At 44.3% G+C, this 21,730-nt stretch overlaps 1 long non-coding RNA gene across 1 annotated transcript in view; it reads right to left on the bottom strand.

Annotated features, from left to right (window-relative positions):
• Positions 1–13,836: 13,836 nt before the first annotated feature.
• Positions 13,837–21,730, bottom strand: part of LOC113647173 — a 28,067-nt gene continuing 20,173 nt past the window's right edge. The window contains exon 3 of the long non-coding RNA XR_003441612.2: positions 13,837–17,089. This is a non-coding gene — a long non-coding RNA (uncharacterized LOC113647173). The remainder of the gene's footprint in view (positions 17,090–21,730) is intronic.

The following is a 21,730-nucleotide window of genomic DNA, read 5'->3' as shown; positions in this document are numbered from 1 at the left end:
GTGGATTTTATGTGTAAACCCTGAACAAAAATACGGGGATGTTGTACAGTTTAGTGCTGGCTAGCGAAGGGGTTTGTTGTTTAGATGTGATGTTCCTGCTCCACTGCGATCGCTACGGCGACGATGTCGGTGTAACGACGGCCGCGTTGTTGAGCCAGAATATGAAAAGTACCATTTCAGCCAAAACATTGTCAGATTTGCTCGAGGTTTTGTGTATCAGGGCAACCCCATTCTTATTCTATTCCAGCTTTAACCAGAAATATAATACCGCATTATGAGAATGCAGCATGCTGCCTGCCAGGAGGCTAACGAAGGATTTGGCAATGGTCACAACTCAAATCCAACCTCCGGGCACATTCGGGAACTCGACATACATACGGCTGAGCTGTTTCTCGTTCTTCTCCCACAGGACGCGAGGTAACGGAGCTGCTGTTTATACTTGTGTAGACTGACTAAAGCTCTCAGCCACCAAGTCTGTCAACCGCACGCTCGATTTCCCGCAATCTAAATATCTCGGCCATGTTTACACATGTTACAGATTAAAACCACCACCGACACTAAATAATGCAGGGTTCCATCAGGGAGCAGCGAGTAGAAGATCCCGAGGTGCTCAAGCAGCTCAAGCGTGTATTTTTTTTGTTTTTTACCTTGTTAAACCTTTTTTAACCTCCGTCTTCTGTGGTGGTAATTACTGAAGATCTGCAGGAGAACAACACAGTAGAGATGTTTTTTGTTTGCCGATCGGGGTTTTGTCTGGATGCAGGACCGAGAGGCTGAAGAAAGACGTCCAGCTTCGGGTTTTCCATGAAATCCTGCTTATTTTTTCTTTGTATCCAAACAATGGCTCTAGTGATGTGATGCTTGCTGTTAACCTTTATTCAGGACTAAAGCACATCAGAGTGCAGGATGGATCCGTACCTAGTTTCGGTGGTGTCTGGAATATCTCCTTCCCTGTGAAGGAGAAAGAATGATGATTTTATCTCTTCATCTGTCTCTCCATCTGAGTCCCAGGCAAGTGGTGTTTAAACCAACCACCACCGAGGAGGAGAGGAGGTTCTGCCATATTGTGTGTGTGTGTGTGTGTGTGTGTGTGTGTGTGTGTGTGTGTGTGTGTGTGTGTGTGGTCAGGTTTAGAAAAAACACCATGTTTGATCACGAATTTGTGAGAACGTATCACAAGGCCTGGGTTGATTATTTGTCCATTCTGAAGAAAAAAAAATTCTTTCTCCCCCCTGATATCAGGTTGATAAGCTGCCATCTCTCTCGCCACATCCATCAGAAATCCCATTTGCTCAATAACAACATTTATGATCGCATTTTTCATCTTGTGTGGCCCGTGAGGGCAATCAAGTCAATCTAGAAAACAAGGTCATTCTCTCCCACAGACATTTGGATTAAAAGGAACATATGAGCATTAAACAGGTTCCTTCTGAGTCTCCAGACTTGAGCGATAAGTCTTTGTTTCCTCCAGCATCAGGCGGAATTATTCTGGCAGGAAAAAACCGCCGTTGGCAGAGGAACCCGAGGAACCGGTGCCAGCTTTGTCGTTAGTTCGACTGTTTCTTATAGATGTTTTTTTATTTGAAATCCCAACCCATTTAGCTCCATTTTTACACATTATGAATGGCAGCTGTGTACATGAATGGCTGTTCTGGTTTTTATGCTACATCATAACTCATAGAAAGCTCGCACTGTTTCAGATCTGGAAGTCACTCGGGGGGTCTTGGCTGCCAAACGTCACTTTTAAAGCTTTTTTCACAACGTCACTGCAGTATTACACAAATCTTACCGTGAATTCATGGGAAATCTTCACGTTTATGACACAGGCAGACATCCTTTCACCAAAAAGAGAAAAGTAGAAGTGGAAACAAGCATGCATCTCAGAGCCTGGACAGAAACGTGCATCTCAGAGCCTGGACAGAAACGTGCATCTCAGAGCCTGGACAGAAACGTGCATCTCAGAGCCTGGACAGAAACGTGCATCTCAGAGCCTGGACAGAAACATGAAGCAAGCTCTTGGGCAAAAAGAGTCGGTCGAGTCGAGTCATCTGCAGATTCTGTTTGTTTCCTGCATTTGATCTAATTTCTTGAATGATAAGAAGATAAAAGGTTGAGATAAAGGGAAGAATTTAGGAGCTTTATGTAGATATTTTATGTAGATATTTTATGCCCCTTTTCCACCAAAAAGAACTGGGTGCTGGTTCAGAGCTAGTGCTGGTGCTGGTTCAAAGTTGGACTGGAGGTTGTAATCGGGAAAGTACATAACGTTATTTTATCATTAACACAGATAAAATTAGCCTTAGCATGTAGCAAGCTACTATCATGTGTGCTTATAATTGATCATATTGCGGTAAAGTAAAAGTGTATTATACATTAGTATACTTAAGGTACATTATCAAAGCGCTAGCAGTAGCCCCGCCCCGCAGCCCCGCCCCCAGTCCCTGACACAAGCGGTTCTTAAGTCTAGACCAGCAACGTTTTGGTGCTACTTAAGAACCACTTTTCCTGGTTCAGAGCCGGTGCTTTGGTTGTTGAAAAAGAAAGAACCGGTTCTAATTAAGGTTCCGAACCTGCACTCAAACTGCCTCGGTGGAAAAGGGGTAATAGTATTAGTCAGTACCAGACCAGTCCAGGAGCAGAATCCGTTGAAGGCACTCTGATTTCAAATGGGAGAATCTCTATTCTAGAGAATCTCAACATGGAGGGTTGTGCTCACCACAATACCTTATTTCCAAGTGCTGAAATTTGAGGGAACCAGCTTTGTTTCAGAAGATTCACCAGAAGTCCCGGATATAGGAGGTAATCGTTTGCTAAAATGCCACCGGGGATGTGTTTGTAGCCACTAACACGTAAGATATCTCAGAGTCCCTGATTAGAACTGGAGATTTGATTATATTTTATGGTCATGGAGATGAAGTGGTGTGATCCATGATGTGGTCCAATATTTCCAAGCTCGCTCCTCAGGGTTCACGTTAATCCATAGTTTTTGCCCCTAGTTCACCTAAACCGAGCAAGTAAGAGCACTGGTACAGGGCAGGAACCCCTGGCATGAAGCATGAGGACACTGAACTCTAAAACATAACCATATTTAGGCTGGAAAACATCTGCTATCTGTGCCCATTTATTACAAAAACAGGAAAAGAAGGATCACTAAAAGTACTTTCTGTGGGAGGTCAGTTTTTGTTTCCATTTGTCACCACTGAAATGTACAAAAGTTTTTATTTTGTGTATTGGTAATCTCAGAACTTTGTCTCGGGGCATCTGTAGTACCATTTATTGACTTTCTCGGTTCTAGGACTTGATGAACAGGACAAGTAAGAATGCGCCAAGAGTGACAGTGAGCCAAGAATTTCTTAGAGATCTAGAAGGATGTGCTGCTTTAACATTTGGGCAATGAGATGTTTCTCAGGCTGGTCCTCAAACCTCCATTTGGTACACATTTTTTGCTAAGCCATAATGCTCGTTACAGATGAGCTGTTGGGAAAGAACACAAACTGTATGAGGTTCCCAGGGTGTGAGCCGTGAAAGTAGCAGGATCAGCAGACTCTGACCTCTGCTCTGGACCGCATGAGACCAATCTCAGAGCAGCGTCGGGCTTAAGAAGGAGCAGAAGTGGCAAGACACTGTGGCTAATTAGATAGTGGGATAGAGAGACGACCACACACACTGCGAGGACTTGCGACAGCCAGCTGTGGAGCCAGGAGAGGAATGTAGTGTGTACTATATATCTGTGTGTTTGTGAGAGACTGGTCCAGACTGACCAGCTGTATCATATCCCCCGGCACCATGACAAGCATGCATCATTTTCTTGTAGGATCCATTTTGGAGTGAAATTTCCAGCGCAGTGATGTCATTAACGCTATTCTGGCTGTAAGAGAATTTCTACAGATCTCATGGACATCACGTGATCAGCGACTGTATGTGCTGCTTATTATAATTTGTGTACTGCTGAAACAGCATTGCTTAGACACCGTGAAACCATTCTGGGTTGTGTGTGTGTGTGTGTGTGTGTGTGTGTGTGTTTGCGCGAGTCTCTCGGGTCCAGTGTGTTTACAGCGTTCCTGTTCACCTAATTACCTGCATGTTGAAGCCTTGTCCCTCTCCTCCGCATTAGTCAGCCATAATTCCTCTCTGTCTCCTCTCTAATTTTACCCTCCGAGGAACCACCGACCCACCGCACTCTTCCCCCCACACTCCTTATCTACCCGCTCCAAAACAAACGACAAACCAGGATTAGACAGTAAGCCAGGAGAAAGCAGGAACTCTCTCTCTCTCTCTCTCTCTCTTTCACTCTCTGCACGGAAAGGACCAGGGCTCAGAAGCACTGAGAGGGGAATAGGGGTATTTGAGGCAGATTTTTCCCCCTGATTGCTTGCTGGCTGTCTCCGCTCGTCTCGAGCCGTTTAGTCCCACTGGGGTTGAAATGTCGCCGATGTTTTAGGTGCATCGCAAAGCCATGAAACAATACACACCGAGTGCTGCCCTGGATTGTTTAGACGCTTGCTCGCTTGTTTGTTTGTACGTCCTTTAATTTGCGCCGCTCGTAGCACGCTCGGTCGGTACGCTCGAATGTATTCCGAACAAATAAAAATCGACATATATGAATAAATGATGTGTGTTTGTTATTGCACAGAGTAAACAAACCAGACCAGATGTCCCTTTTGTTGTTGTTTTGTTTTTTTCTCATGTGATCGATGATGGTTTGTTAAAGTTTGAAGGGATTCACTTCTGGTAGCTGTTGATTTCACATCTGCCATTTTGATTTCGGTTCACGCCGAGTTCATATCACCGAGCTAGACGTTTCAACACAGAGGAAATGCGGCGTGAATTACACTAATAATGTATAGATTTTTATTTAACACGAACCGTATTTGGAGCGGTCGATTAGCAGAAGTTAACACACTATCACGGATGGAATGGATCCGCCGATAATATTGTATCGGACAAGCTAACAGGCACTTAGCTTTCTGAAACGATCCGTCGATTCAAATTATTCAGAGAAATAAGTAACGAGAGACTGGAGAGAGAGAGAGAGAGAGAGAGAGAGAGAGAGAGAGAGAGAGAGAGAGAGAGAGAGAGATAGGACGAGAAAGCCCTCAAAAAGATAAAATCTCATCTGCCTTTTGTTTAGAATCTCCTGGAGGTTTATCTGAACACCGGCTGGTAAAAACACACACACCCACACGCACACACACACATTGACACGCAATACTGAGCACAGTCGTCTGCGAATAACAGGCTCCAGAGTACAGCGACGCACGAGATGACCACCGATCAGCAGTGACAAGTCTGTCTCTGTCACGAATGAGGGCTCACAATTCGGTGCCCTGATGTGATGCTACAATACGATAGATACACCGTGATGCTGCTGTCTGATTTTACGCTCGGACACCATGATGATGTCATACTACATGATACAACATGGAACTGTAACATGACACACACGATAATTACTCTATATGATACTGCCACATGATACTTAAATAAGACGCTACATGATACTGGGGTAGGATATAGCATGAAGCTACCAACTCTAAACTCTACCGTACGATGATTACAGCATGACCTTGCAAAATTCAGCTTACGACATGACACCACTACATGACTCTCGACTCAATACGGCGAATGTAACATAACATAACATTATATATGATATGACTCTGTTACAGGACCCGACTACAACATGACATTTCAATACGTTACTTGCAGTGTGACACTACCACATGACTATGATATGATTACATAATGCCAATAATGACATAATGACAGATTCATACGTACAATATGACTAAGGCATGAGACTCTATCACTCTATCATGAGACTATGACAGGCACTATGACATGACACTTACAGACACTACGACATGACACTTACAGACACTACGACATGACACTTACAGGCTAGGCGACATGACACTTACAGGCACTGCGACATGACACTTACAGGCTAGGCGACATGACACTTACAGGCACTGCGACATGACACTTACAGACACTACGACATGACACAGACACTATGACATGACACAGACACTACGACATGACACAGACACTACGACATGACGCTTACAGGCACTACAACATGACACTTACCAGCATTGTGACATGACACAGACACTACAACATGACACAGACACTACGACATGACACTTACAGACACTGCGACATGACACATACACTATGACATGACACTTACAGACACTATGACATGACACAGACACTATGACATGACACTTACAGATACTACGACATGACACTTACAGGCACTACGACATGACACTTCAGGCACTACGACATGACACTTACCGGCATTGTGACATGACACTTACAGGCATTGTGACATGACACTTACAGACACTACGACATGACACTTACAGACACTACGACATGACACTTACAGGCACTGCGACATGACACTTACAGACACTGCGACATGACACTTACAGACTGCGACATGACACTTACAGACACTGCGACATGACACTTACAGACACTGCGACATGACACAGACACTACGACATGACACTTACAGACACTACGACATGACACTAAATTACCACTTTATTCTGACAACATGGTGCTGGGGTTTAAAGCTGGGATACGGCATGACTTTATACTACGACAATTCTTACCGATATGACGTTATATGACACAATATTACAAATATGCTAATTAGACAATATGTGCAATAGGAAACGATACATTGATGATATTATAAGACGATATCATGATGGTAGCGTGATCATACACAGCATCATACTTCTACTGTAGGTGACAGATTACCTCTGTGGTAAATTCATGCAAATATAACACACACACACACACACACACACACACACACACACACACACACACACACACACACACACACACACAGCTGCGCTCAACACTGCAATGCAATCTTAGTCCCCTAGTAACCCCAAAAACACACCGGATATCAGGGACGCGCAGCAGAATGAAGTATCACACTGTCACACACAGCTGCTCTACATTTTAGACTCACAACCTCATCTTAAAATCCACGGCTCGTGCCAGAACACAGACGCACACCTCAGGGTCAGGTTCTAGTACAGGATGTGCGGTGATACAAAGCCAGAAAGACAGGAGACGCCAAAGGTTAGAGGTCAAAAACGGCTTGCATCCGAATCGCCAATCGCCGATCAAGAGGAATGAAAACAAACCTCAGTGTCTGAGTGTTTTAAAACTTTTAGTGTGTGTGTGTGTGTGTAGCTTGTAAGAGTGTGTACATGTCATTATGTGGAAACATGGATCTCTCTCTCTGTCTCTCTCTGTCTCTCTGTCTCTCTCTCTCTCTCTCTGTCTCTCTCTGTCTCTGCCTCTCTCTTTCCTTCTTTCTACTGCATATTCCCAGAATGCTGAGCTGGGAGCATGTGCAGGCTATGCTTACCACCACGCAAACACACACACACACACACACACACAGACACACACACAGAGACCCACACACACAGACGCACACACAGACACACACACAGACACCCACACACAGACGCACACACACAGACACACACACACAAACACACACACACACACACAGAGCGGAAATGAAAAAGACAAACAAAAAAAGGAGAGTGACACAAAGACAGATAGAATGAGTGAATGAGACAGTTGGAGGTTAGAAGCAGGTCAGTACAAGGTATTTCATGACCCTCAGTCTGTGTGTGTGTGTGTGTGTGTGTGTGTAACAGTATAGAGTTGCTCTTAGGCGTATTGCATGGTGCTAAAAAAAAGCCAGTATGTCTGAGCAGGAACAGAACACCGTGACTGAGCGGGTCACACACCTCCAGTGGAGTTCACCACACCTCATCACCCTGCGAGGGATGAACCAAGTGCCCGAGTCTACCCACTTCCTCCCTCTCTCTCTCTCTCTCTCTCTCTCTCTCTCTCTCTCTCTCTCTCTCTCTGCAGGCTATTACACTGAAGTCACAATCGGTAGAAGTTCTGGATTCTGATTGGTCAAATGGAGTTGAGTCATATTCTGTAACAGCACCATATTATCTAACTTTAGTTGCCAGATCTATTATTAATACATGTCTGTATATCTATATTAAATATACAAAGAGACATTTCTAAGCATTAATCTTATAACAAATCCATCTTCAGATCTCTATAATAGACCCACAGGGTTGCCAGATCCTCATTCCATCACTCCCAGGATTCTTTGCTTCAGCTTTCCTCATCCCACATGCACACAAATCAAATGTATTACCAGAGCACCGTACTGGTGATTGATATCTTCTGAGTGTTCTCACTGGGAGGTCACAGCTTTTTCACAGGGATTTAATCGACTCAGAGAGATGTCAAAGCGCTCTGGATGGCATCCAGCACGGAGTGCGACGCTAACAAGAGACAGCACCGGGGCTAAAGACTCATCAGTCTCTGAACTTTAGAGGAAAGGAGAAAGAGGAAGGAGTGTGTGTGGGGTGGAACCTTCCAGAAAGCTGAGGGTCGACGGGTTTTTCGCAGTCGTCCCGTGATGTTTGGGGGGAAAAAGGGGACTTTACAAAAGTAAATAAAGGAGAAAAAAGTTTTAAATTGATTTACAAGAGTGCTGGCAAAAAGAAAAAAAGAATTATATATATATATATATATTTTTTTTTCATATATTCCACATCATCTCAAACCGCTTGCTGAATCTCGAGTCTTTCCTATGATCCATCACGCACGGCGTTTCCCGCCCGGCACGTTACTGCGGACGAGCTCTGTGCTTCCTGGGAGATGTAAATATTTACAGAAGCAGCATGTGGCGGCCGAGCCGACGAGCTCTGCAGCTCGCTGTGATGTCACACGTGTGTTAGGGTTGTGATTAGTCACCCAGAGCCGCACGGCTCCGGAGACGGGGACTCGGGTACCGTAATCCGTCTCTCCTGATTGGCCCCTGAGGGAAGATTAGCACGGTCAGTTTGTTCTGTGAAAAGGAAACACAGGAGAACATCAAAATTCCGCGGCATGGTTTCCGAGTAAGCACTCGAGCCTCTGAGGGTCAGAAGTCTCCCAGCTACTGCTTCCTGCTTTCCTGTCTCTACTCTAACACCCTGTTCTTATTCTGTTCTTTATTTTTGTGTTTTAAAACTAATTAAACCCGAGTGAATGAACACTAATTTATTTTGTAATGTCTCTGTACACGTTTAATATCAGGAGTCATATCAATATCAATAAACAGAAAGAAACCGCAGGAAGGAAATACAGAAGAGTTTGTACCACGAGCTGCAGGCCCGATCCGAGGAATCGTCCGAGACGACTGTGCGCATTTTTCCCCCCAAACGATTTTCTGCTATGTCAGTGTGAACAAAACAAAGTTTATCACCCAAAAGTTTTCTACACAGCTTTTAATTTGTAACCGATGCTAAAACTACTGTAGCTAGTAAATAAGCTAACTAACCTAGCTGTAGAGGGCTGTCGTAAATATTGCAAAAGCAAAAGCTCGCTAACATCATAAGTATAACTTAGGTATTAAACCTATCCACTGATGTAAAAAAAAAAAAAAAAAAAAATCTAGCTAGATTTTATTCACATGCTAATCTGAAAGCGCTCAGCCTCGGTCGGTTTACTCCACAAGTGTCTAGGATGAGAGAAGTGATGTGGTGATATACCGTCAGACAGGGTGCCAATTCTTCTGGAAAAATATAATCCTACTGTACATCAACTCAGAATTCATTTCAGTTTTCCCCTCACAGCACTGATCGTGAACACATGGATGCTAACTTCCAAACCCAGTGCAAGATTTAAATCCTTATCGACAGCCTGATCCACGTTATTTATTTAGTTTTTTTTTTTAAATGATCGAAAACTACAAAAGAGTTAAATTTTTTTCTCCTTTTTAAGAGTCTGGCAGCATGTTTCTCAGACACGGCGATGACATGAAGCGGTTTGGAAAGTGAGTGAGCTTCGGTATTAGCAGAAAATTCCACATGCTGCGTTCGAGTCGAGGCCGGCGAAGCGCCCGAGTCTGGCTGGCCTTCAGATTGGACGGGACACAGGATGTCATCAAGATTCAACACGAATCGTGTCTTAGAATTTAAAAGTGCTAACCAGTGTTGTGCTAGTTACGGTACTAAGAAATTACCGTTACTAGTTACTTCATTCAAAAAGTAACTCAATTATTTTCAAGTAATATCGATTATAACTTTTTCGTTACGTTTTTAAAGAACGTTCTTTAATGTTACCATTAATGCCCTTTTATGCGTTACGGTTTATACAAACACAACACTGTTTGTTGATCTGTCCCTGGCTAACTGTCCGGTTAAAATCTAGTCTCTGGTGTTTGGCTGGAGGGGCTTGAGTCACTTCGAGTGTGTCCACCGACACCGGCACCGTGTGGCGTCTTCCTGTTTACAGGTTGGCATCCACCGATCCTACACTGCGTCGCTGCTGTAAACAGGTTAGTCTGTAGGCTACACATCAGCCTAAATTAACTAATTTAAAAAAGTAACGGACAAACGCACCATATGGTAATGGAGTTACTTTATTTAAAATAGTATTAGTTACTAGTAACGCGTTATTGCCCAACACTGGTGCTAATGGCGTGTCAGCGAGGTGCACGCTAACGAGCCCGAAGTGACGTGAACACATGAGTTTTTCAGCTTGGAAAGAAGAAAGAAAAAAGACGACAAGGGTGAAATTAGCCTTACATAAAGATTTAAGCTTGGGTGTGATGATGTGGAAGGTGTCTCACACTGCAGCCCTGTTTTAACCACATGAAGTGCATTCGACACACCATGCAACTAACACACACCTGCCCAGAAACAGCTGTGTGTGCAGTGGTTTATTCCTGAGACCTGCACCTGTCTTTTGGTTCTAACGTGTGTGTGTGTGTGTGTGTGTGTATGAGGAAATGAGGAACCCAGCAGAAGTCTGTGCTACAGTTCACCTCTACGGGTCATAATTCTGGACTGACAGTATAATGGCCTTCGTTTATTTCTCACGCGACTCTGTGTCACGCTCCACACACACACACACACACACACACACACACACACACACACACACACACACACACACACACACCTTTAACCGATGCAGCTGAGTAACAAGAAATAAAACCACTACAGTTCGGTGAAGGAATAATGTCGGTCTACCGGCAGAGGAAAAAGTGAAGACGTTCGTGAGTACAACGGGCGAACTCGTTATCGGAGTGCCAACACCTCGGCTCTCTCCTTAGTTGGCGGAGAAGGTAGTGGATGGAAAGAGGGAGTGAGAGACAGAACAGAAGAATGAATTTCCCCCACATGTGTGTGTGATGGAGAAACGGTCCACACGTGTCCTCCGCACAGGCCGCATGATTGCTAGCATAATATTATGGTTTTGCTGTGGGGAGAAGCTGCGGTTCAGGGGAAAGTTTCAGAGCTGTCAGTGTGTGAGAGCGTCACCGCAGAGCAAAAGCCTTTATTATATACTGACATGTTCAATCAGATTTAGGACAATACATTTCCTTTTACACACACACACACACACACACACACACTCTCTCTCTCTCTCTCTCACACACACACTCTCACACTCATACTCTGACACACACACAATGAATGCATAACATGAGCAATTAACCAAACTCCTCCAGAATGAGCTATATTACATTTAGCCCCACCCACAAAACTCCATAAAAGGCAAAGCTCACTGAACACCGAGAGTGTGAAACCTCCCGGTAATGCAGCTCAGTCACTGCAGGTACTAAAGTTTCTTTCACATTGAGCTCCACTCACAAATCCCCAGCATGAACTACAAAGCTTCCAGGAGCCACAATCCACACACTAAGATCGTCCCTGGTTCCTGGAGGAGACACACCTCAGGGGTATTGGAGAAAAAAAAAGATAAATCAGGAAGCAAAATAAATATTATTATAATGAAATAATCATCATAGTGAGAAAGCGCTCGCTGAAAGATGACTCTGGTACGTTTTCAGGACAGACGCTGCTGTGATGGTCAACTTTCACACATACAGGGGACACAGGAGGTGATAAAACACAATCCGTACACACAAGTGAAACTGCTGAGGTCTGATTCATGCTTTAACAGCCGAATCCGCTCAGGTTCCGGATGTAGAGGCCTCATGGGTCCCAGGTAACCCGTCACGTCCTCACTTCCCATCTGCCCCCCGTATGCCTCCAAAACCCTGCTCAATAGCCAGAGAAATGTCGTGCTGAGCCCCGACGGCTGCCCCACGTTCCCACGCTGCCCTCCTGCCCCTCCTGGAAATAAAAACCCCCATCCTCAAGAATGGACAGGGCGCCATGCGACGGGGCTCACCATAAATAACCGAGCGCACACTCCTCGTACACACAGAATACACACGCAAACAAACGACACACAGTCATGCACTCAGCAATACTTTGTGGAGGCTTTTTTTTAATGAGTTCTGGTCATCACACTGAGCTCAGGTCAGCCTCGTTTCTGTGCCTAATGAGCAGGTAGGTTGAGGAACCACTCGCAATTTATTACCCTGGGGGAATGTGTTCAGTCGCTGCGTTGTTAAACCGGTACACAAGCCCAGAAATGTGGATGTGGACGTAGTTTTGTAGAACAGCAACTCCGACAGTCAGCACAGGTTTCTACTAATGGCTTTGTTCTAATTCGTTACCGTTTCCATAGCAACAGCTCATTCACAGGGGCTCGTACAGAAGAAGCTCCACATGAACAGATTAAAAACACGATGAAGTCCACACTTCATAATAATCAGGCAAGTCTTCAGAACGGAGGAGTTTACACTGAGGTCACTCTTTATTAAGCAAAGAATTGGAACATAGGGAAATTTGTGTTACTGGAAAATAATCAACCTCCGGTCTGTAACAGGACAAAGAACGACAGCACTAGTGCTCGCTTTTTCCCCCAGAAGTCTTTAGCCATAAACGCTGTCATAGCTAGCAACATCGAACATAACTGGCCCCTCGAATCTATAAAAGCCTCAGCTCAAGAGTAATCCTCCTCCTCCTCCTCCTCCTCCTCCTCCTCCTCCTCAGGCAGAATTGAGTTACTGCGTCCTAAATGAATCTACAGTCCCTGTGTGTTTATGGAGCTCTGGGTCGTCTGGAAGTGAACCGCATCCATAGTGCAGACGTAATGAGAGCCAGAACAGCCCCTCACTATGCCCAGACTCAAACAAGCTGGGGGAGATACAATAAACGTTTAAGCTAGAATACAATAAACATGAGAGAAAGCCGAGTCGAGTCGAGTCGTGATTTGTACTCGGCTGCACCGCTGAGCGACGGTGTGACCGATCGCACTGTCGAAACACATCGAAGGGACGTGTGTAATACACTTGGACAAGTTTCCCCGTAGTGAGCGAGCGTTTAGCCGTGTGGCAGGATGTGACTCAATGTGTGATCAGATATCAGGAAGTGCTTTCAAAGACATAGTGAGTTTGTTCGATTAACCAAAATAACTTACAAAACCCAACTCTGACTTAAACCACATCACCTTTCACATCACATAACAACCATGAATGTGCTGCTGTGAACTGGTGGGGAGGTGAGGTGGTGAATAGGTGAGGTGGTGAGATGGTGAGGAGGTGAGATAGTGAGGAGGTGAGATAGTGAGATGGTGAGGAGGTGAGATGGTGAATAGGTGAGGAGGTGAGATAGTGAGATGGTGAGGAGGTGAGATGGTGAGATAGTGAGGGGAGATATTGAGGTGGTGAGGAGGTGAGATGGTGAAAGTGAAGTGACATGATATACAGCTAAGTATGGTGACCCGTACTCAGAATTCATTCTCTGCATTTAACCCATCCAAAGTGCACACACACAGCAGTGAACACACACACACACCGTGTACACACACCCGGAGCAGTGGGCAGCCATTTATGCTGTGGTGCCCGGAGAGCAGTTGGGGGGGGGGTTCGGTGCCTTGCTCAAGGGCACCTCAGTTGTGGCCAGCCCAAGACTCGAACTCACAACCTTAGGGTTAGGAGTCAGACTCTCTAACCATTAGGCCATGACTTCCCAAAGGTGGTGAGGAGGTGATGTGGTGAGGAGGTAAGATGATGAGGTGGTGAGGAGGTGATGTGGTGAGGGTCTGAGTGTCTGAGGTTGTGTGTGTGTGTGTGTGCTGTACAGCATGAGGAAATGCGTCTGTTGTGATTCGGAATCATTCACATTCAACACCCAGAATGTGAGTAACGCATCACTGTGCTGAGCCACTTTCTGTTTTAGTGGCCCCATTTTTTTATAGCTCCGAATGTGTACACAGAAAAGTGTGTGTGTGTGTTTTAACTAGTCAGAGTGGTCTTGAGACTGTCACTGTTGTGTGTGTGTATGCAGCAGATTTGTCACCGGTGTAAGGCATGTGTCTCCAGTTTGGTCTCTTTTAAATGTCACATGTCACTTAGACTCACACAGTGACAAACACCAGATGCGTCTCTCTTTACCTGTCGCTCTCTCTCTCTCTCTCTCTCTCTCTCTCTCTCTCTCTCTCTCACTCTCTTCCCCCCTGCCATTTTTCACCTGGTCCTTCTCTCAGGCTGCATGGGGAATGTGAGAGATTCGATGGCATGCTGCAGGTGAAAGAGAGTGTTTGTTGGTGGAAGACAGAGAAGCTTTCTGCTCTGTGTGTGTGTGTGTGTGTGTGTGTGTGTGTGTGTGTGTGTGTGTGTGTGTGTGTGTGTGTGTGCGCGCATGTGTGTATGTGTGTGTGTGTGTATCTGGCAGGTGATAGATGCACAGGTGGGTCTGATGAAGTGAAACATTTGACCTGAAAGATAAGCACACAACCTTCACTAGAGAGAGAGAGAGAGAGAGACATTCACACAAACACACACACACACACACACACACACACACACACACACACTTCCAGCAATCCATCGTTTTTTCTCTGTCATCTTTGACGAAATTCCTGATTGCTCTTTTTTTTTTCCAGAGAAAGGTATCAAGACTGAGAGTGAAAGAGGAGAACATAGAAAGACTCGACAGGTCATGGAGATAAGAGAGAGAGAGAGAGAGAGAGCGAGGGAGAGACTGAAAGCTAGAGGCCACACCCAACTATATAATCCTTCTGCTCCTTCTCTTCTCCATTCCTCAGTAGTGTAACATGTCCATCAAGTAAACCACTAATTAAACCACTAACAGTAACCTTCTGACCTCCACACTCTTCCTCCCAGCTCTTCATGCTTCCTCCACTTGCTGAATCACTCGGTTTCCTGACCACAGGATCGAAAGCGCTGGGTTTTTAACCCACAGCACAGGGTGTTTATAGGAACTGGCATGCGAAGGCTTGATGAAGCGCTCATGGCACAGAGTAACGAGTGAGTCTGGGTCAGTGTGTGAGAGGGTGGATGCACAAACTGTATCCTGCTAGAATTGACTCAGGATTCTGTACGATATTGATCCGCTTGTGTTTTTTTTTAAACTTCTGTCATACCTGCAACTGCATGTGTACCAAAAGTGATCAATGGATCAGTGTTTGAATCAGTGAATCGTTTCAATCAAGACAAACATTCACTCCATTCTCATTCAGTGGTTAGGTGTTTGAATCAGTGAATCATTTCAAAACATTAAAGATTCACTCCATTCTCATTCAGTGGCTAGGTATTTGAATCAGTGAACCATTTCAAACATTAAAGATTCACTCCCGTCTCATTCAGAGGATGAAAGCATGAATCAGCGAATCATTTCAGCCGTGTCTTTGATTGTCATTCGATTCAAAGAATCGTTTTAGTCACGTCCGAGTTTCGCTCCTCACTCCTTTATCTGAGCTAATAGAACGATCAAAGGCGAGACAGACATGCATAAAGCATTTAAGCATAGTGACCTTGATGTCTGCATTTTACACACTCGCATACCATCAAGTACAGTATGCAGTGAGAAAATAAGAGTCATTTGCCTATTGATTCGGTCCTAGAGTTCCTTGTGGAGAAGCCAAAGCTCTGATCAAACACGTTTACAGCTGCTTCAAGGACAGGATTATTAGGAGAGCTCTGAGCGTTTCAGTGTGTACGGCGTCACGTGGGGAGAATAAAGACCAACACACATGATTACAACATGTGTAAAGTTCAGAGACTCACGCAGCCCCAATCAATCATGCCGTTAGATCAGACTGTAGGATCGCCGATGATGGCCATGTGCCACATATGTGAATTAAAAAAAAATAAAAAAAGAAATTCAGTCGTCATGCTCTGGACTGTTCTTCAGGCTGACGTGCTGACACATTTACAGCCTTTTCAGAACACAACGCTGCAAAACGCTGAGGTTTTCCAGAAACTGTACACGGCTCACCATCTGTCTCTCTCTCTCTCTCTCTCTCTCTCTCTCTCTCTCTCTCACACACACACACACACAAACACACACTCACAGAAAGAGAGGGTGAAAGAGATTCTGAGCTTTCTGATGGGGTTCCACCTGGCAGGTCATGCTTATTTACAACCCCATGTGAAGTAAAGAACCCTTCGCTACCCAGAGGAATGTCTTAAAGAGTGTAAAGGCATGTAAAGTCTTTAGGCAGGACTTCTACACTGTACATAGAACCCCATCTGCCCCCAGTTCCACCCTGAACTAGGGAACTTCCACGTCTGATTACATAATGATCGGTGTGGGTGAGAACGCAGGCCGGATGTGGCTCATTGGTTACGGTTATGGATTTATTTGGGTTTTGATGTTAAACAGAAACTGTGATCTGCCCCAGTTTCACTCTGTGTTCGGGAACTTCCATTTTTGATTCCATAATATTTGGGTTCTGACGGTGGTGGAAGTGAAGGCTGGTGGTAACTCCGTGGTTCAGGGTCTGAGGTATTGATTAGAGGGTCGAGGGTTCACAGCTGAGCGCCGCCAATCCACAGCTTAGGACACGCCCCCGATTCAGCTGTGAGGGTGATCAGCGTAACGAATCAGTGAATGTTCTGCATGAGAACTGATGGATGGATGGCTTGTGGTTGGGTCCGAGCATCCAGGACCCTGATAATGGCCTCACATTACCAGAGCTTGCGGGTTTGTCACTGGGCTTTTGTACGAGAAGCCGGTTCAGTCGACCACACCACACCAGGTCATCAAGCCAAACTCTCTTTCTTTCTTTATCTTCTTTTTTCCATCCCTTTCTCTTTCTGAAAGCAGGAAGGTTCCTGGTGCTGGATCAGGACTTCATGCTGAAAAGAAATACACAGGACAGATTGAGATTTAATCTCATGACATTTAGATACAACTCAGTCTTTGTGTGTGTGTGTGTGTGTGTGTGGGGGGGGTTGTTACCCTGTGTGATAATATTTTGGCACCTGTTTACTATGTATGAGGAACCGAACACGATGAAAGTGCCAGACTTCAAGCAGGTATGTAGTTTCACAGATCGCAGTGTCCAGAACATCTTGAGAAATGAACGAGGAAAAGGTAAAGAGGCGACCAGTTTAGCTCGGCGCCCAGCATGCATGTGTGTTTTTTTTTACAAGCTCAACCCAGTCATTCTTGGCACGCGTTGCTCGGAACGGTAGAAACCTGATCCTCCTGCTGTTCTGCGTTTTGCTCTTAATAGTACAAAACTGCAGCTTTCCTGCAGGAAAAAAGACCCCTCTGGAAAACAGAGCTCTGCACAGTGCAAAGCTAGCCACGCTAATTATGGCTAACAGGGGACAAACAAAATGGCGCTTTTACACACAGGCCGGTGAAACTTCATCGCTATGATGGAGAGAAATTGCGCTTGGTTACAGAAAGCAGAACAGTTCATGGCTAGCTTCATGGCCTGTTGAAATGCTTACATTTTCCCATCAATCAATTTCTTAATCTAAATAAATACTCTTTATAACAAGTACATGAAGTCACGGTGATCTCTCAGCGTAACGGCAGATCCATCATTACCCTGACGAACGGCCGTCTCCTTCCAGCGGCCGTGTTCTCAGAAGGTCACAAATAACATAGGAGCGGATTTTGGAACAGGTTTAAAATCTGCTGCGATCGGCGAGTCAGGCTACAAATCGCCTACTGACCAGGCGTGTCATGGTTTAGTGTTTAACTACCATCTAGAACTGTGAGCTTGTGGATCTAGCAATTTAATCTGATGTAGAATTTGCAGTTCTTATAAATGAGGCTGATTTCCCTGGAGGGCGCCAGGGGAAGTGTCGCTAATCCTGGCGCTGACCTCAAATTTAACCAGTCGTAACTGTTAGGAAGTTCATTCATCAAAACACATAGGATTGTGTTGCTACCTGATCCTGTGATCCTGTAGGGTGGAGATGTTGGCAAGTTGTGCATGTCGTCATGAAATTAAAAAATACAACATATACATTTCATATATACTGTATGTATGTTGCATGTGTGTGTGTGTGGGGGGGTGTAAATATATATCAGCCATAGAGCTGCTGAATTCTGGATCATAAAGCTGCAAATCATAGTTTTATTTTGATGCACTTAATTGTAAATTACCGTAATAGATTATATGCTTGACTGAAAATCTATGAGAGAGAGAGAGAGAGAGAGAGAGAGAGAGAGAGAGAGAGAGAGAGAGAGAGAAAGTGTCGCAGTCAGAATGTCATTAATCAGGTTACTGTGCTTGAGTTATGATCTAACAGCTGCATACACAACACTTGAACTTAAAACCCATAAACAAGCAACACACACACACACACACACACACACACACACACACACACACACACACACACTCCAGCTTTACAGCTAATATCCTGTGTATAACCTAAATAATTACAGTATCTGACATACACACTGAATGGAAAACACCTACATGTCACACACACACACACACACACACACACACACACACACACACACACACATATACACACACACACACACACATATACACACACACACACACACACACACACACACACACACACACACACACCGAGTTCCATTTGTGTTATCTTACTTCAAAGAGCCTCAGCCGAGTTATTCACCCTGTTGCGGTGTGATCTAAGACACACTCGAAATGCTCAGCAGTGCATCATAACACCTCACTTCCTGTTTATAGAGCATTATAGGTGGAAAGTTGGAGGACCATCATGGCCTGTCACAATCCTGCACGTTAATATTACCCGAGTCACTGAGTCGTGTTCCAGCTAATATGACCTCAGCTTCCCACAGGTATTTCACACAGACAGGAAGTGAAGCATCTGGAGCAGAAACCTGGGAGTCAGTGCCACATTCTACGCAAAGCTAGCAGATAAAGTGTTCCTGATTAGATCCTGACATAGCAGTCCACAAGCTCAAGGACACCATGCTAGCATCTTTCTGTGCTAAATTTATTTAGTTATCAATAGCCTTCTGTGATCATTTTAGCTAGCTGGTGATTATCAAAACTGCCACAGCAGCAGAACCTGGGTGTTAATATCTGAATGGAAAGTAAATGGAAAATAAGATAATAAAAAGAAGTAATAGCTAGTGATAACTTTCTGCCATCATTTAAGGCTGTAATTTTAAATATTTAAACTATAACCTTATATTTTAGCTAGTTAGCTATAACATTCTGTGGTAATTTTAGCTAAGTAGCTGTAACATTTTGTGGTAATTTTAGCCAACTAGCTGTAACATTCTGTGGTTATTTTTAGCTAACTAGCTATAATGTCCTGAGGTAATTTTAGCTAACTAGCTGTTAACATTTGTGGTAATTTTAGCTAACTAACTAACATCCTGTGGTAATTTTCAACTAGCTAGCTGTAACATTCTGTGGTAATTTTAATTAACTAGCTATTACATTATGTGGTTATTTTAGTTAGATAGCTGATACATTCTGTGGTCATTTCAGAGTAATTTTGTGTGCTCCTTTTTAATCTAGATCACTTTAGTCCTCTGTGGTAATTTTGACTGGTGACCTGTACTTGAGTAAGAATAAACTTTTAGCAGAACCTTCACACTGGCCAGATTTTCAGGAAGACCATTAAATCATAGTGTAGCTCAGAAAGTGCTCTTACACAATCACCAAGAAGTATGAGGTGTTTCAGCTGTAGAAGGAGTTAGATGCTGGGAAAATTGACAACGAGACAGACAGAGAGAGAGAGAGAGAGAGAGAGAGAGAGAGAGAGAGAGAGAGAGAGAGAGAGAGAGAGAGAGAGAGAGGTAAGTACAAATGCTGTGTGAATTCTGTGTGAATGTTGTGTAAGTGTTTTATAAATGTTGTGTAAGTGCTGTTTGAATGTTGTGTAAATGTTGTGTGAATGCTGTGTGAATGCTGTGAAATGTTTTATGAATGTTGTGTAAATGTTGTGTGAATGCTGTGTGAATGCTAGTCCTATGTAATCTCTGGAAATTTAGATACAAACTGAATTGTGGGATTTATTTTAAAGTGTGAATCCAAGATGTAAAATTGTGTTAGTAAGCATTTCTATTCTCTTGTGAGAGGAAAATGTTTTAGTGGACAGTGTGTCAGAGCGAGTGTTCCATCTCTCACCGCTCTCCAGCATTCCAGCTTCTCTTTCCCAAAGCAACTGCAACACTTAGCTGTGCTATTACTGCTGTTACGCCACATCGGCCCCCTCGGGTGCACTTACTCACACACTCGCCAGCTCCGGTTACACCACCACCCCACGGAGAACTCCACAAGAAGAGGGTAAGTGATGTCCAAACCTCCTTCTCACATCATGGATCACTTCCTGCTCCTCGTCCTCCTCGTCCCACGCCGCCGACGCCACCATAACTTCCCTGTCTGACAGAGCGACTCGCTCAGCCGCAGCCAGATACACAGTGCCAGCACTGTAACCTTTGACCCTGATGCTGATTTACCGGGCACCAGGTCAGGAGGGCACACGTCTGAAAGTGCCGTTTATGTGATCGGAGCATACCGAAAAAGACACAAAGATAAGGGAAGCTAAGGTGCTGTTTCTGGCGTGTTAAGTATCAAAGGGAACTCTCAGGAAAAATATCCTTGAAGTTGGATATTTTCCTCTACGAGAACATCTCAAAGTGTTTTATTCCTCTGATACGAGATCGATCTGATAACGATTAGAGTTCTCAGTTATTAAAGTCATATCATTTGTTATAATAAAAAATTAATAAATAAATAAAAATCGTCGAAGATGACGATTACGGTCAGGGTTCGGTGCAGAGTTATCACTCGTCTATGCTTGCATGACATCATCTTGATGAAATCTGACAAAATCCACCCACATTGCTTTCATTCACTCTAAACTCTGTTTATTTTTCATTACATCATGTTTCTCGGCTGCATTGCGACATCAAGAACAACAAGTCATTAAATATTGCCCGGCTCTAAAGTCATGGCGTCTCAGCAGCCGATCAGAGATCAGAATATATTATGCAGTCCTTTTCCTGTAGCTAACTTTAACAGAAAAAGGATCAAAAAGTGTTCGTATTACTCTCACATCTCAGTGACAACTGCATCCTTGGATGAACCACGTGATGAAAAGCCTCCATCGTGTCAGTGCTTTATGAGCCAAATGCATCCACCCCTGTGAAGTGCACATAAAGTGTATTCCAAACAGCACAGAAGTCAGTAGAAACTGTTAACTCCAGCCAGGCTCAGAACATCTCTCATCATTGTCCTTACCGGGAATAACCCATCTGCCTAATTCAGAAAGTTTAAAACTCGCTGTTTGGTTAAGTTCCTGTTATTCATGATGTGTCTCAGCAGAGCCAAGACACTGTGGGAGTTCAGAGCGGGAACGTCATCTCCCGTGCTCGTAAATTGGGCAGAGAGAACGGGGAGTTATTCATCATGTGGCAACCACGCTGACACTAATAGTCTCTGGAGCGAGGAGGAAGACGGAGTGTTCAGGAGAGGGTTTAACAACAGTTTAAAGGCAAATTAAAGCTGACAGCCA

Source organism: Tachysurus fulvidraco, chromosome 2, assembly GCF_022655615.1.
Source record: "Tachysurus fulvidraco isolate hzauxx_2018 chromosome 2, HZAU_PFXX_2.0, whole genome shotgun sequence".
Lineage (NCBI taxonomy): Eukaryota > Metazoa > Chordata > Actinopteri > Siluriformes > Bagridae > Tachysurus > Tachysurus fulvidraco.
The sequence above is the reverse complement of the archived record's forward strand: the minus strand, read 5'-3'. Positions and strand labels throughout refer to the sequence as shown.